This window comes from Furipterus horrens, unplaced genomic scaffold (assembly GCF_987537825.1).
Source record: "Furipterus horrens unplaced genomic scaffold, mFurHor1.1.pri manual_scaffold_3, whole genome shotgun sequence".
Taxonomy (NCBI): Eukaryota; Metazoa; Chordata; class Mammalia; order Chiroptera; family Furipteridae; genus Furipterus; species Furipterus horrens.
Window position 1 is genome coordinate 102,471,288 of NW_028327173.1, and position 16,060 is coordinate 102,487,347.

Genomic DNA, 16,060 nt, shown 5'->3' on the forward strand with positions numbered 1-16,060 from the left:
AGATATTCTTGAGTGTGGCAGACACATAAGGGAAGAAGTGGAGGCCATGCTAAATGAAACAAAGGATAATCCACACAAAACCAATGGTGAAGGGAAGGAGACGGGTTCAGATTAATTATTTGGAACATAAGTAAGAAAAAAACAGTCAACCAGTACAGAATGAGAATACAAGAATTTAAAAAAATGAGGAGAGTCTCAGAAAGCTCTGGGACAACGTTACGTGCCAACATCCGAATTACAGGGGTGCCAGAAGGAGAAGAGGAAGAGCAAGAAATTGAAAGTTTATGTGAAAAAAATAATGAAAGAAAACTTCCCAAATTTGGCGAAGGAAATAGACATACAAGTCTAGGTAGCACAGAGTCCCAAACAAGCTAGACCCAAACAGTCCACACCAAGACACATCATAATTAAAATGCCAAAGGTTCAAGATAAAGAGAGATTCTTAAAAGCAGGAAGAGAAAAGCAGAAAGTTACCTACAAAGGGGTGCCTATAAGACTATAAACTGATTTCTCAAAAGACACTTTGCAAGCAAGAAGTATTCAAAGTAATGAAAAGCAGTAATGAAAATCAAGGACCTACAACCAAGATTACTCTATCCAGCAAAGCTATCATTTAGAATGGAAGGGCAGATAAAGCACTTCCCAGACAAGGTAAAGCTAAAGGAGTTCATCATCACCAAGCCATTATTATATAAAATGTTAAAGGGACTTACTTAAGAAAAAGAAGATCAATACTATGAACACTAAAATGACAACAAACTCACAACTATCAACAACTGAATCTAAAAAATAAAAACAAAATCCAACTAAGCAAACCAGAATAGGAACAGAATCATAGGTATGAGGATCATTTGGAGTGTTATCAGCTGGGAGGGGGAAGGGGGAGAAATGGGGACATGGTGCAGGGACTAAGAAGCATAATTTGTTGCTACAAAATAGACATGGGAAAGTTAAGAATAATATAGGAAAGGGTGAAGCCAAAGAACTTATATGCACCACCGATGGACATGAACTAAGGGGGGTGGGATTGCTGGAGAGAAGTGGGGTACTAGACAGAGGGGAGCAAAGGGAAAAAAATTGGGACTACTGTAACAACATAATCAACAAAATATACTTTAAAAATGGTGGATATATATATATATATATAAATCTTCTATTGATAATTTATTTCTACAATTAGTTAATATGTTGTGTGTCTGATGTGATTCAGCAGCTTAATGCATTTTAATTATCTTGGTGTCCCTTCAATCCAGGGTCACAAGAGCTGGTGGACATGTGTAGGACATTTGGGTTTGAACCTCCTTTTAGCATTTTTCCCTGTGCATCTGGGGCAAGTTCCTCACCCTCTCTTGGTGTCCATCTTAATGTTCACTGTCTAGCCTTAGTACAAGGGCAGAACCCCAGTTTCCTGGAGGGTAAGATGGTCATGCTAACGTAATGGTAACCATTAATATTTGCTAGGTATCTGCAGTCTGCAAGAGGAAAGATTCTGTCTAGGAGTGGTGATGGAGATGCTGTGGAGCCAATAGCCTCAGCTCCTCTGGAGAGTCCTGGATTCATCTCATTTCTCCTGTTCCCCAAACTGCCATGTTGTCCCAAGACTGTGATTTTATCTCCGTAAGCTGCAGGGCAGCCCAACTATTGTCTTTCTCCTTCATTTGTCTTTACAGATGCAGCTTCACACTGCCTGGGGACTGGTCAGGTTTCTCCAGAAGCAGCTGCCTTGTACTGATTTTACATTTTTGCCATAGTGATTGCCAGCAGTCTATCTCTCTCTTTATCCCTTTATCTCTCTGTCTCTTTCTCTTCAGGACTGAAGGGCACCACTGCCCCCCTGCCCTACCCACTGTCGGGAGTTCTGCTGCAGGAAGCCCTGAGTCCTAACCCTATGTGGAAATTTTCTCAGCTGAGGAGTCACCTCATACAAGGTCTTTTCTTCCTGGGATAGACTGCATCCAAATGACTGGCTGATATGGGGGTAAGCATTGCCCACTCCTGCTTCTTTCCCTTCCCTTCCACTCGAAAGGCCACCCTGGAATTACTCTTCTCTGTTACCCTCCTTGCCCCATTTCCTCACCCAACAGGATTTCCCTACTCTGAACCCCTTTTATGAGGCTGCTCTGCCAGCACCATTTTTGAAAAGTTTCATGATCTTCCTGATCTTCATATGTCAAAGCTCCTGTCTTGGTTTTCATGGGGAAGAAAAGAGAGAGAGATTTCCAAAAGAGAAGAGGGAAAGAGAAAGGTAGGTAGGATGAGAATAATCAATCTGTATGTTTGCAAAGTCCAGTCCAGTTGACAAAGGGGTTCTATCTTCATTATCTCTGAGAGGAGGAAATGTACCCCTACCTTCAGGCAGTGATACTGTGGATCATCTTTGTTTTCTTATTTTGTTTTTATATAATTTCAGGATTTTTTTTTCTCCTGCAATGAGCAAATCATCAGAGGAAGGAAACAAAAAACAAAAAACCCAATGAATCTATTTTGAAGCTAAAGGAGGAAGCAAAGAGTCAGGGCTGGTGGGCTTGATTCTTCTTCTCCCTCCTTCCCTCCCCTGAGCAAGCAAGGCACAGTCCGAGGGTGACTGTGGGCAGAGGAAGTGAGACCAAACAACTCAGAAGCAGCTCAAAGCCAGGATTTCTGGCAGAGCAGATTCCTCTATTCTTTCCTTCCAGCCCCAAATCCCACGCTTACTCACTTCACAGCATCTACTTTTAACCTGCCAAATGCCAGTAAATCTGCAAATTAAACCTCTGATTACAGATTTCCTTTTGATGTAAAAAAATGTGGGGATTTTTAAAATGTAATTATTCATACACTAAGATTTTAATTGTGCTGCTTTTCTCCCTCTCTCTCCGACCCCCCCATCCCCACCCCAGGGCAAGGTGATTCCCCTATGTGGGCCTGCCCAGGCAGCGCCAGGCGCAGAACAGAGCCTGCAGGAGCTGTCTGCTGCCTCTGGGATCTCCACCTGAGGAGGCTGCCAGGGGCCTGAGCAGCTGGCAGCCCCAGGCCCCCACCCCGCAGCTTCCCCTTTCTCAGCAATAACATGACAACCCAATGCCAGGCCGCAGTGTGATTCCCTTGTGGGATCCAAAGTCATGGCCTCTGCCAAGTTCAATACCCATAGCACTGGAACTTGGGAAAGTTCTCTGGATGACAACTCTAGAGCCTGCCTGGAAGGGCACAGAGGAATGGAAGCGGCCTGGGCTGCCCACTGGTTTCCAGTTTGCTCTTGCCTTCCTTCTTGAGCTACAATTAGACCAATCTTGTGTTTTGTTTGTTTTTTTAATTGTAGAAAAGTACACATAAAATTTACCATTTTAACCATTTTCAGGTATACAAATTCACTGACATTAAATACATTCACAGTGTTATGCAACCTCACCACTATACATTTCCAGAATTTCCCATCCTCACAAACTGAGTCTCTGGACCCATTAAAAACTAACTCCTCATTCTCCCCTCCCTTGAATCCCTGGGTGAACACCTCTCTTGTTTTGGATCCATGAATTTGCCTATTCTGGGTATCTCATGAAAGTGGAATTATGATATTTGGCTCTTTCACTGAGCATAATATCTTCAGGCTCATTCATGTTGTAGCATGTATCAAATCTTCCTTCCTTTTTATGTTGGCTAATATTCCATTGTATGGATAAACCACATCTTGTTTATCCATTCATTTGCCCATAGACACTTGGGGTAACTTCCACCTTTTGAAAGCTATTGTGAATAGTGCTGCTCTGAACATGGCTGTGCAAATATCTGTCCAAGTCCCTGTTTTTAATTGTTTGGGGTATAAACTTAGATCTGGAATTGCTGGATCATATGGTAAAGACTGATTTTATAAGCATGCAAACTAAACCATTTTGTTCCAAGCCTCTCTTGGGGCCTCAAGGGTCTGCACGGTGGTTGTTCATCTCATCTTACACACCCTACCAAAACCACATTTACCTCCCTGGGGCTCTCAAACATCCAAGCACATCCCATCTCTGCTCTTGTTCTTACCTGTGACTTCCCCCTGGAATGCTCTTGAGCTTGGCTATCTTTTGGGTGGCAGCTCCTCAAAGACCCTTCCCTGACCACCCGACCCACAGCTGGTCCTGTCCCTCCCCGACTCCATCACATCTTCACCCTCTCTTTATTTTCCTCCACAGCCTTATCACAGTCTGGAATTACCTTGCTTGTTTATTTATTTCTCTGTTGCCAGCTCCCTGTCTTCTGAAGTGAAAGCTCCAGAAAAGGAGGTACTTTATCTGTTATATCCCTGGGCCTTAGACTGTACTTGACTTATAGCCTGTGCTCCTTAAAAATTTGTTGAATGTATGAGTCCAAGTCCATGCCTTTCCATGTATGTGGAGTGGGCTACAGATATACTTTCAGACCACAGACTAAGCATGGGTATCTTCCAGGAACATAACTTTTATTTGAAGACTTGAAAGAAAAGTGTTATAGTTATATATACTATGACAAAAAAAAAGTACTTGGGGCTGCCATAAATTATCACAAACTGGGTAGCCTAAATGACAGAAATATATTGTCTCACAGTCTGAAGGCTAGAAGTCTGAGATCGAGGTGTCAGCAAGGCTAGTTTCCTTGGAGGCCTCTCTTCTTGGCTTGTAGATGGCCGTCTTCTCCCTGTGTCCTCACATTATCTTCTGTGTGTATGTTGGCAGTATCCTAATCTAGTCTTCTCATAATGACACCAGTCCTATTGAGTTAGGGCCTACCCTAATTAACCCATTTTATCTTAATTACCTTTAAAATACCCTATATCCAAATACAGTCACAGTCTCAGGTATTGGGGTTTTGGACTTCAACATAAGAATATTTTGAGGGAGGCACACACTATTTGGTTCACAACAGCTGATATACTTGAGTCACTTCCTCTAGGAAGATTTCATTAACTGCCCAACAGTGTACCAGGGATCCCCCCTTCTCAGAGCCACCACAGAAAGTTACCTAGGGCTCCAACTTCATGTCTGTGTGTGTACACACACATGTGAGTGCATGTGCATGTATGTGTACACAGGTCTTCTGAACTACTGGAGAACAGAGTACTGTCTTCATTGTCAGGGTACGAAGCACATGGTGGGGATTTACATAAACACTAAATGTTCAAATGGCAACTGGCACCAAAACTGAGACTGAAACAAAAGTCTTTGCTCTGAGGAATCCCATCCCCTCCTTCTAAAGAACAAGATGCAGCCCAACAGAAACTGCTCAGAGTCCAGAGGTGTAAGGACCAGGAAAGAACACAAAGAACATGGGTCAACTCCACTAGTCACAGACTAAGGACCTGTAGCAGAGAAAGTATAAAGTAGACAGCAGCAGGAGCAGGAAAAGAAGTGGAGCTTCCTGATGCTCAGGACACTCTTTGGGCCCCAGGACTGGCCTCAATGCCCAGGACCATCTGATGCAACCCCTGGAGCTGATTATAGCGCAGACCCACATATCCAAGCTTCCTTTTAACTAGAAAAAAGGGACATTCTGGCTCATTAAGAGTAACCACTTAAGTCATAGAAAGATGATCACTTTTCAAAAAATTTTAGCCATTTGAAGGGAAGATTCCTGGTACTAAAATGGCACCAGGCAGACCAATCCTTTCTGGAATGGTGCGATGGCCCCACTGGTGCTGGCAGGGCTCATCGTCACCATTTTGAGAATTGTCACCATTTTGAGCATCATTTCCAGGATCTTGTCCTCTGTGAGGTCTGTGAGGTTGAACCCAGTCAAAAGTTTCTGCTGCAAGTTGAGTTGTACAATAAACTTTCTTTTTTAAAAATTTAATTTTTATTGTATTTTTTTCACTGCAATTTAGTCCCTGTACACCCCCTTCCCCCCAGCAGTCACCACATTGTTGTCCATACCCATTAGTTCTTTTTCCATTTTGCTCGATCCCTCCACCCTCAAACCTCGCCCTCCACCATAGCTATCATCTGCTCTCCATCTATTAGTCTGTCTCTGTTTTGCTTGTTAGTTCAGTGTGTTCGTTAGATTCTGTATATGACTGAAATCACATGGTATTTGTTTTTCTCTGACTGGCTTATTTCAATTAGTATAATGTTCCCCAGATCCATCCATGCTGTTGCAAAAAGTAAAATTTTCTTCTTTTTTATGACTGAGTAAAATTCCACTGTGTAAATGTCTCATAGTTGTTTTATTCACTCATCTATTAATGGGCTGCTTCCATATTTTGGTAATTGTGAATAATACTGCAATGAACATAGGAATTGCTTATATTCTTTCAAATTAGTGTTTTGGGTTCCTTCAGATATATTCCCAGAAGTGAGAACGCTGGGTTAAAAGGCAGATCCATTTTAAATTTCCTCAGGTACTTCCATACTGCTTTCTGCAGTGGCTACACCAATCTGCATTCCCACCAACAGTGCAAAAGGGTTCCCCTTTCTCCACATCCTTGTCAGCACTTGTTTGTTGATTTATTGATGTTAGCCATTCTGACAGGTGTGAGATGGTATCTCATTGTGGTTTTAATTTGCATTTCTCTAATGATTACTGGCATTGAGCATATTTTCATATATCTATTGGCCATCAGTATGTCCTCTTTGGAGAAGTGTCAGTTCAGGCCCTTTGCCTGTTTTTTAATTGAGTTGTTTGTTTTTTTGGCGTTGAGTTTTGTAAGTACTTTATGCACCCAACATAGCAGCACCTAAATATGTAAAGCACATATTGATGGACATAAAAGGAGAGATCGATAGAAATATAGTCATATTGGGGGATTTTAACATCCCATTGACTTCAATGGATAGATCTTCCAGGCAGAAAATCAACAAGGAGATAGTGGCCTTAAATTACACACTAGATCAAATGGATTTAATTGATATCTTCAGAGCATTTCATCCCAAAAGCAGCAGAATATACATACTTTTCAAGAGCACATGGAATGTTTTCTAGGATAGATCACATCCTTTCTAGGATAGGACACAAAACAAGTTTCAGTAAATTTAAGAAGATTGAAATCATATCAAGCATCTCTGACTACAATGTTATGAAAATAGAAATCAAGCACAAAAAGAACACTGAAAACATGCAAGACAGGGGAGCTAAAAACATGTTATGAATAGGTCAACAATAAGATCAAAGAAGAAATCAAAAGATATCTTAAAAATGAGGACCCAATGACCCAAAATTTGTGGGATACTGGGAAAGAAATCCTAAGAGGGAAATTCATAGCATTGCTGCCCTATCTCAAGAAACAAGAAAAAGCTCAAGTAAACCATCTAACTTCACACTAAAAGAACAATAAACAAAGCCCAGAGTGATTAGGGGAAGGGAAATAATAAAGATCAGAGCAGAAATAAACAAAATAGGGTCTAAGAAAATGATACAAAAGATCAATGAATACAAGAACTGGTTCTTTGAAAAGATAAACAAGATTGACAAACCTTTAACCAGACTCATCAATAAAAAAGAGGAAGGATACAAATAAATAAAATCAGAAATGAAAGAGGAGAAATAACAACTGACACCAAACAAATACAAAAGATTGTAAGAAAATATTATGAACAAGTATATGCCAACAAACTGGAAAACCTGGGCAACCTGGACAAAATGGATAAAATCCTAGAAACATACAATCTTTTAAAAACAAACTAGGGAGAAATAGAGATTCTGAATAGACAGATTATACCTAAGGAAATGGAATCAGTAATAAAAAAATTCCCAACAAACAAATTCCCTGGACTAGATGGCTTAACAGGTAAATTTTACCAAACATTCTGAGAAGAACACCTCTCCTTCTCAAACTATTTCATAAAATTCAAGAGGAGGGAATACTCCCAAACCCATTTTATGTGGCCAGCATTATCCTAATTCCAAAACCAGATAAAGACACTACAAAAAAAGAAAATTATAGGTCAATATCTTTGATGAACATAGATGCTAAAATCTCAACAAAATATTATCAAACTGAATATAGCAATGCATCAAAAATATCATCCACCGTGATCCAGTGGGATTTATTCCAGGAATACAAGGTTGGTACAACATTCACAAATCAATAAATGTGATTCACCACTTAAACAAAATGAAGAATAAAAACCACATGATCATATCATAGATGCAGAAAAAGCTTTGATAAAATCCAGCACCCATTTATGATCAAAACTCTCAGCAAAGTGGGAATAGTGGGAACATACCTAAATATAATAAAAGCCATATATGACAAACTCACTGCCAGCATTGCATTCAATGGGCAAAAACTACAAGTGTTCCCCTTAAGACTGGGAACAAGACAGGGATATCCACTTTCACCTCTCTTATTCGAAATAATACTGGAAGTCCTAGCCAAAGCAACCAGATAAGAAGAAGAAATAAAAGGCATCCAGATTGGAAGGGAAGAAGTGAAACTATCTTTATTTACAGATGACATGATTCTGTACATAGAGAACCCCAGAGTCCACCAAGAAACTATTAGAGTTGATAAATGAGTTCATTAAAGTAGCAGGATACAAAATTAATATCCAGAAATCAGTTGCATTTTATATGCTAATAATGAACTAACAGAAAAGGAAATTAAGAAAACAATCCCATCAGAATTACTTTAAGAAGAATAAAATACCTAGGAATAAACCTCACCAAGGATGTAAAAGACCTATACATGGTAAGTTATAAGATACTGAAAAAAACAATTGAAGAAGATGCAAATAAGTGGAAGCACATATCATGTTCATGGATAGGAAGAACTAACATCATTAAAATGTCCTTACTACCGAAAGCAATCTATAGATTCAATGCAATTCCTATCAAGATTCCAGTGTCATATTTCACAGAACTAGAGTATTTCAAAAATGTATATGGAACCACAAAAGGCCCTGCATAGCTAAAGTGATCCTGAGAAAGAAGAACAAAGGTGGAGGAATCACACTACCTAATATGAAAATATACTACAAAGCCAGAGTAATCAAAACAGTCTGGTACTGGCAGAAAGACAGACACATAGATCCGTGGAACAGAATAGAGAGCTCAGAAATAAACCCACACTTTTATAGTCAATTACTATTTGACAGAGGAAGCAAGCACATACAATGGGTTAAAGATAGTTTATTCAATAAATGACGTTGGGAAATTTGGACAGATATGTGCAGAAAAATGAAACTAGGTCTAGTTGCACCTTCTTACAACACACACAAGAATAAATTTAAAATGGATCAAAGACTTAAATGTTAGGCCTGAAACCATAAAAATACTAGAAGAAAACAGGCAGCAAAATATTGGATGTTGTTTATAGAAATTTTTAAATCACATATGTCTTTCCAGGTAAGGGAAACAAAAGAAAAATAAATGGGACTACATGAAACTAAAAAGGTTTTGCACAGTAAAGGAAATCATCAACAAAATAAAGACAACCCGCAGAATGGCAGAATGTATTTGCTAACACATCTGGGTGTTAATATCCAGAGTTGTCCAATAAACTTTCAATTTTGACATGCTTACACATTCCATTTCTCTTTTCATCAAGTTGAGAATAGAATTAGGCTTCACCCCAATTTGCTTATTTACAAGATTTGCATTATTTTACCATTTTATTTATTAACCATTTTCCACTATCCCATTTTCCACACTACCACCAAAGTATTCTTTCTAAAGCATTAATCCCACCATTTCGGTCCCTTTTTCCAATCATTTAAATCCCCATCCCACCACCCACATTATTAGCTCTAGGGATAAACCACAAGTTCCCTAGAATAATAGCATATGGAAATCTTTCCTAATATGGCCCTGCCTTCCTCTTCACACATACTCTCTCACTAAGATACCTTTACCTGCAAGGTACAGAAAACTCAACTAAAATGTATTTAAATATAACTAACCTTGTTATCTCCCCTTACTAGAAGTACAGAGGTGGGAACTCCAGAGCTGCTCCATTCTGAGGTTCACAGCCTCGCTGAAAACCAAGAGCCTCACTCCTCCTCTGCTCTACCATCGTCATGCGAACAGATGACTGCAGTGGCTATACGTGTCTCCACTGCCCACATCAAAGTCAACAGGCAAAGCCAGTCTTTGGTGAGCTTCCTCTTGCATTTCATGGGCCAGGCCCAGGTGACAGGCCAAATTTGGAAATCAGCATGGTTTTGTGATTGTTTCTCATCAACAACCAATTACTGAGCATCTAGGAGGTACCAAGCATAAGGAATACAGTAGTGAACAAAAATGGACACCTTTATTTTGTTCCATTTCTATAGTAGTACTTCACATACTACATTTTGTGAAGTATATCACATTAGGCATCTCTCTATACTTATTACATTTTGTGGAATCTATGACATTGAGCATGTCTCTGAGATTGTTTCTTTGTGTATAAAAGGGGGGTAACAATGTCTACTTTATTCTTGCAAAATTTAGAGATAATGTACATATAACACTGAGAACGTGCCCAGTTTCTAGTTGATGCCCAAATAATGGTAACTCTAAAGATTTGTTTTCCCCAGATGAATGATGCTTTTCTTGTGCTGTGAACTACTTTGACAGGCTGGAATAATATTTTCAAATGCATAAAATAAAATACATGGGATAAGAAATAAAACAAATTATATCAAAAGATGGTTATCAGAATATTTAAAAATACTTCTAATATAGAAAGATATGTTTCTTATTGTTAAATAACAATATAGTGTCAGATGTAATATTATTTCAAAGTAGTGATGATTGTTCATGATATTTGAAGATACCTATAACTGTAACAACATCATGTGAAAATGTCTGTGATTTGTATTGCTGATAAAGTCCCAGATGCTGCTAGTATTAATTGGTTTGTTGTCAACATTTATATTTTAAGAAAGTGCTAACAGTCAAACACAGGCTAGGAAAAGTAAAGATGCAGTTTTTCCTAGTCAACTTCCCAGCCCCACCGCAGTTCTATCCATGGACCCTTTGGGAGTTAACAAACCTTAAATTAAAAACCTGCCCTGCTGTTGGGGCAGAGGTGGTCTATTTTCCCCAGGCCCTAAAAATAGTATCCAACAAGGTCTCCATACCTGAAAGGACTAATAAGTGTGTACATATCAGAAAATGAGAACACACACAGGGCAGTGCAGATGGGGCCTTCTTTGCAGACCCTGGAGTCTGGAAGGGCTTAGACAAGTCCTTCTCATCTGTGGCGGTGTCTGTGTATATATATTCAGTCTCTTCCATGTTCCAAGCCAGGATGGCTACTTGGAACCTACAGGAAGCTCAACTCAAATTGCAAGGGCTGAACCCTAAGAGAATCTTCAGGATTCCTTCCCTTGTGCCATACCTGTGAGGGCTGCTTGAGGGTGTTGATGGGAGTAAAGCCTTGCAAAATGAGAGTCCAGAGTTCTCAAGCTGTTCCACCAGGTTAGCTGAGTGACCTTGGCTAGGCCAATGCTCCCCTTTGAGCTTGTTTGCTCATCTATAAAAAGGAAGTGTTGGAAGAGATGTTTTTCAGATAGGGCTCCAGACATGTATTCTTGATGTTTAAGAATTTTCAATGAATGGTATGCTTCTCTCTGTGTGTGATTTTTACCTTGATAATTTTTTAAAGACATCTTCTGGATCATCTGTCTGGACACCTTACAATTAAGTCTTATATATTTCAATGTCTGAATTGTCATTGCTATTTACAATTGCAAGCAACAATACTATTTCAATTACCACAAACCAATAAGGAGAAGCAGACAGATATGACACATATATGATGAGCTGGTGCCAAGTAAAGGCTATATCACATCACAGTGTGCTGTGCTTGGGATGTTTCCCTATGGTTAGAACAGAAAAAGTGATGGAAGAGCATAGTTATTCTACAAATAAAATATAAATAAGCAATGACAACAAAAATCATGCACAGGAGATTTGAATGAAGCACGCAGTGCATCATGTACATTAACGAGATGACTTTGAATTTTATTGATTTTGTTTATTTGTTCGCACTTAATTTGAAGTTTTTTGATTAACAGAGGTATGGACACATGGAACGGACTGACTACTGTCAGAGGAGTGCAGGTAATGGATGAAAGAAGGTGAAGGGATTACCCAAAGAACATATATGTATAAGCCATAGACACAGACATCAGTGTTGTGATAGCCAGAGGGAATGCGGGGCTGGGCTGGGTGGAGTGGGGAGAGGAAGGAGGAAGGGAACATCTGCAACAGTATCAACAATAAAAATAAGAAAAAATAATTTGAATTTTTATTTATGTGTATCCTTGTATGGCAGTTATCAGTATACGGTATACAGTATACAATAAGTAGCTTACAGGTTTCCTTATGTCTGAGTAGCATCACTAAAAAACAGAAAACCCATTTGAAACAACATTGGAAGAAAATGTGAATGATCCTTTACCTTTAAAATAGAGAGTTCCCAATATTAAATTTGAGAAACAATAGACTAAAAAAATAGTTGGAGCCTGTCCCTGCCTCTGACCTTCAGGGGCTGATTCCCAGGGGCTGAGGTATGGGAGTGGATAGGAACTGCTCTGCTGCCCTCTGTTGGCCATGCGAATAATTGGCTGGGCTCATCCTGGGCTTGGAGAATTTGGCAGGATACCCACAGGTGGTGGGAGAGGAGGGAGGTGGGGCAATTAAAGCTCTAAGTGACCTTTGTTTGCAGAAACATTGCACAGAGTGGGCCCCAACCCTTCCCAACCCTTCAAGCCTAAATTGAATCAATTTTATAAGCAAGTGCTGTTCTGGCCTGGGGCAGAGGATTGGATAAGGCACTGTAAATGGTAGAAGGAAGACAGTGATCCAAGCAAGTGATAAGGTGAAGATGACAGCCCAGAAGTGACACTCTTGTGTCCCTCTAGTAGCCAAATCAAGGGGAGGTTCCAGGGCTTTCACCCGGGCCTGAAGGACTCAGAGCACTGCCTCACTTCTCAGCTTTGTACCTATTACAGGGCCTCATCCAGAGCTGCGTTCAGAGGAAATTAACCCTTTCCTAAGTTCCCAGACTGTTCTGCTATGACAGGAGGTTCCATTCCCCCTCCAGGGTATAAGCTTGTAAAAGACCTTTGTGATGACCAAACCATTGAGGAAACAGTCCTGAATCTAGGAGGATCCCCTTGTTACCTAGGAGACCCTTGGAGACTCAGCCCAGCCTTCTTTCCTCCACCACCTCCCTTTCTTGGCCAGTCAGCTTTCCTCCTTTGAGCCCTGCAGCTGTGTGCAGTGGCTTTATTCTGGGCCCCTTTTCATAGGTGTCGTGGCTTCTCAGAGCTACATCCAGAGGACAAGGGATTTTGTGACCTGTGACTCCAAGCTGCCCCCTGAGGACCTCAGAAATATGCAGCAAAGGAGAAGGAACCTCTGGCTCTGATGTTCACAGAGGGCCTGGGGTGCAGGACCAGTGTTTATTACAGAGAGCCAAAAAGCAGACTGCAGCAGCCCCTGGTGGGCTTCCTCCAGCCTTGCTCCCACATCCACCCTAAAAAGGGGAGGGGGAAGGAGGCCTAGAGACAGGGCTATGATCTGGGGAGGGACGGATAGTGGCAGACCACAGCAGAACGTGACCAGCTACATTCAACATGGTGTGAGGAAAGCTACCCACTGGGTTTGAAGTCACATGCCTAGGTTCAAGTAGTAGCCTCTCTGCTCCCTAGAGCTGCCACCCTGGCAGGTTACCTTACCTCAGCTCCTCCATTTCCTTGTCTCTAAAATGCAGACAGTAGTAACACCTGCTTCACAGGTTGCTGGCAGGATTAAATTAGTTAATTTTTCAACTAATACAGTAGGTGCTATTGTAACAGAATCCACGGGCTGCTCCAATTGAAACAGAACCCATGGGTTGTTCTGTTATCAGGGGCCCGATTGCCTGCTGCCAGAAGCATAACTCAGTACCAGACTTTGGTGAAAAGAAAAAGAATTGTTTATTTAATGGTTATACAGATTTAGATTATTTGTGGATTTTGCCGTTAAATCTTATTTTCTTTAAAACACCCACAAACACATAGTTCTGCCTCCCCCTACCAAACCAGGCTAGTTTTAGAAAAGTCAAAGATACAGTTTCCCTACTTCCCAGACACAGTTTAGCTTTACCGGCAGCTCCCAGTCATTCGATCCTCATTGGGGAGGTTTTGTCTGTGTTGTGGTGCCCTCCTGCTTCTAAATGCAGAACAATGTGGAGCTTCCAGCCTCCTAGTAAACTGCATGGAGTTTTCCCTTTTCCTTTCAAAGCCACATGGTGTTCTCCCCTAAAATGTCTGCTGCTTATTTTTAAATCCCTGACTGCGTCCTGTGACGCAGTGGGCATGGTAACGGGTTCTGACCATCACAGAACCTTACACAGGCTTTGTGTGCTCTTTCTGTACTATTCCATGGTCCAAAACCCCTCCCATCTTCTTGGGGCCTTGGAAGAACCAAAACCATTTGAGTAACAAAGACACTAGCCACTAGCCACAGGCATGTGAAGGCATCTTAAAAGCTGTTTCCTTTCCCCATCCCCCAACCCACAGGTTCTGGGGATTTTTGGAGACTCCCATTCTGTAACAAACACTATCACTGCTGCATTATGACATCTGTGGGCCCTGGACACTTGTACATTTAAAAGAAATTAAAACACTTTTATAGTTGTCTAAATGTATCATGACCCCAGAGCATTGGGCCTATTGTGCCTAACAGGTTTATCATGTATGATGTTGTGGATGTTCAAGTATCCCAGGAACCGTCCAGTGCTGTGGCCTCTAAGGGTTATAATCATTCCTTCAGAAATGCTCCTTCCAACGTGGAGTGTGTCTGGAACCTTTGCACTGAATACCATACTGCAAGGTCAAGTCTTCCAGGAAGAGGGTGGCCTCCGGCCTCTCCTTTCAGTCCCTGGGTACCACGGAGATGTGGGGCTGGCATGCAGACATCAGCCTGAGTGACTTAACTCCTTCAGACCCCAGGGCAGGGGAAGGGGGCTCCGGAGGCCAGATACCCACAGGGCCCTTCCACAGCAGCCATCAGAGTGGTGGCAACAGTGGCCTCGAGGGGCCTAAAATCTCCATGCATACAGTGCCTGCCTCATCTGCCTTCCAGGGACCCCCAGTGTCCAGGGCAGGAATGAGGCTTGTGTTGACATTCATGTATTGGTGTTTGTGTAACTACTGAATTTGAATCCAGTTATATAACTAAACCCACAACTATGTGCTGTGTGTTTATTTGTACACAAAACCAAGGTTAAGCTTGAGATCACTGCTGTTCACAGAAATACACTGTGAGCCACAAAGGAGAGCCACATATATAACTTTAAATATCCTTGTAAATTAAACTAATGAAATTGATTTGATATTTTATTTAACCCAAAACAGCAAAATATTATCATCAGTAATCAATATAAAATTATTGTTAGATTTTTTTCACTTGAAGTCTTTGAAGTTCAATATGTATTTTACAGTTATGACATACTTCAATGTTCTAATTTAGTGTCTAATTTCATTGGAAATACTTATCTGTATTTTATGTACCTCGTAAAACTTACAGCTGAAAAAGTAGATTCACATTCCAGCATTTTCCCAACCACACTTAAAAGCTGTTCAGTAACAGACTTCCAGCCAAGATGGAGGCTTAGACTGATACGCTTGGTCTCCCTCTACAACTAGAAAGGAATACAACTACCTGAAAACAAAAAATTCTTAGGTTCAGTAAGAGCCTCAACCCCACCCCCACCCCCAATAAGTTGATTAGCAGGAAGTAAAAACCACAAACAATGACTATTGAGGAGTCCAGTGAAAAGTTCCTCAAATCTTGCAAAACACCAGTAGGGGGTAGAAAATTTTTTTTTTTTTTCCGATTAATTGCACTTTATTCAATGCATTCAAAATTTACTGTAATTACAATTTTCAAAATAAAATAAGATACAAAAACTTTCTACTAGAAGTAGCTAGGGAATGGATAGCTGCTGATTCAAATGAATTCAGCATTGATTCACCATTCAAGCTTTCAGGACAACTAAAACACCACGTTTTAGAAAAAATAATCACTGATGTAAAAAAGAATCCAACTAGAACATGCAGAGTATGGTCTTCAGAAGGAAAGCGCAGCAAAACCAGATATATTCATAAAACCTGTTGTGTACCATTGCACATAGGTGATTGCTATACAG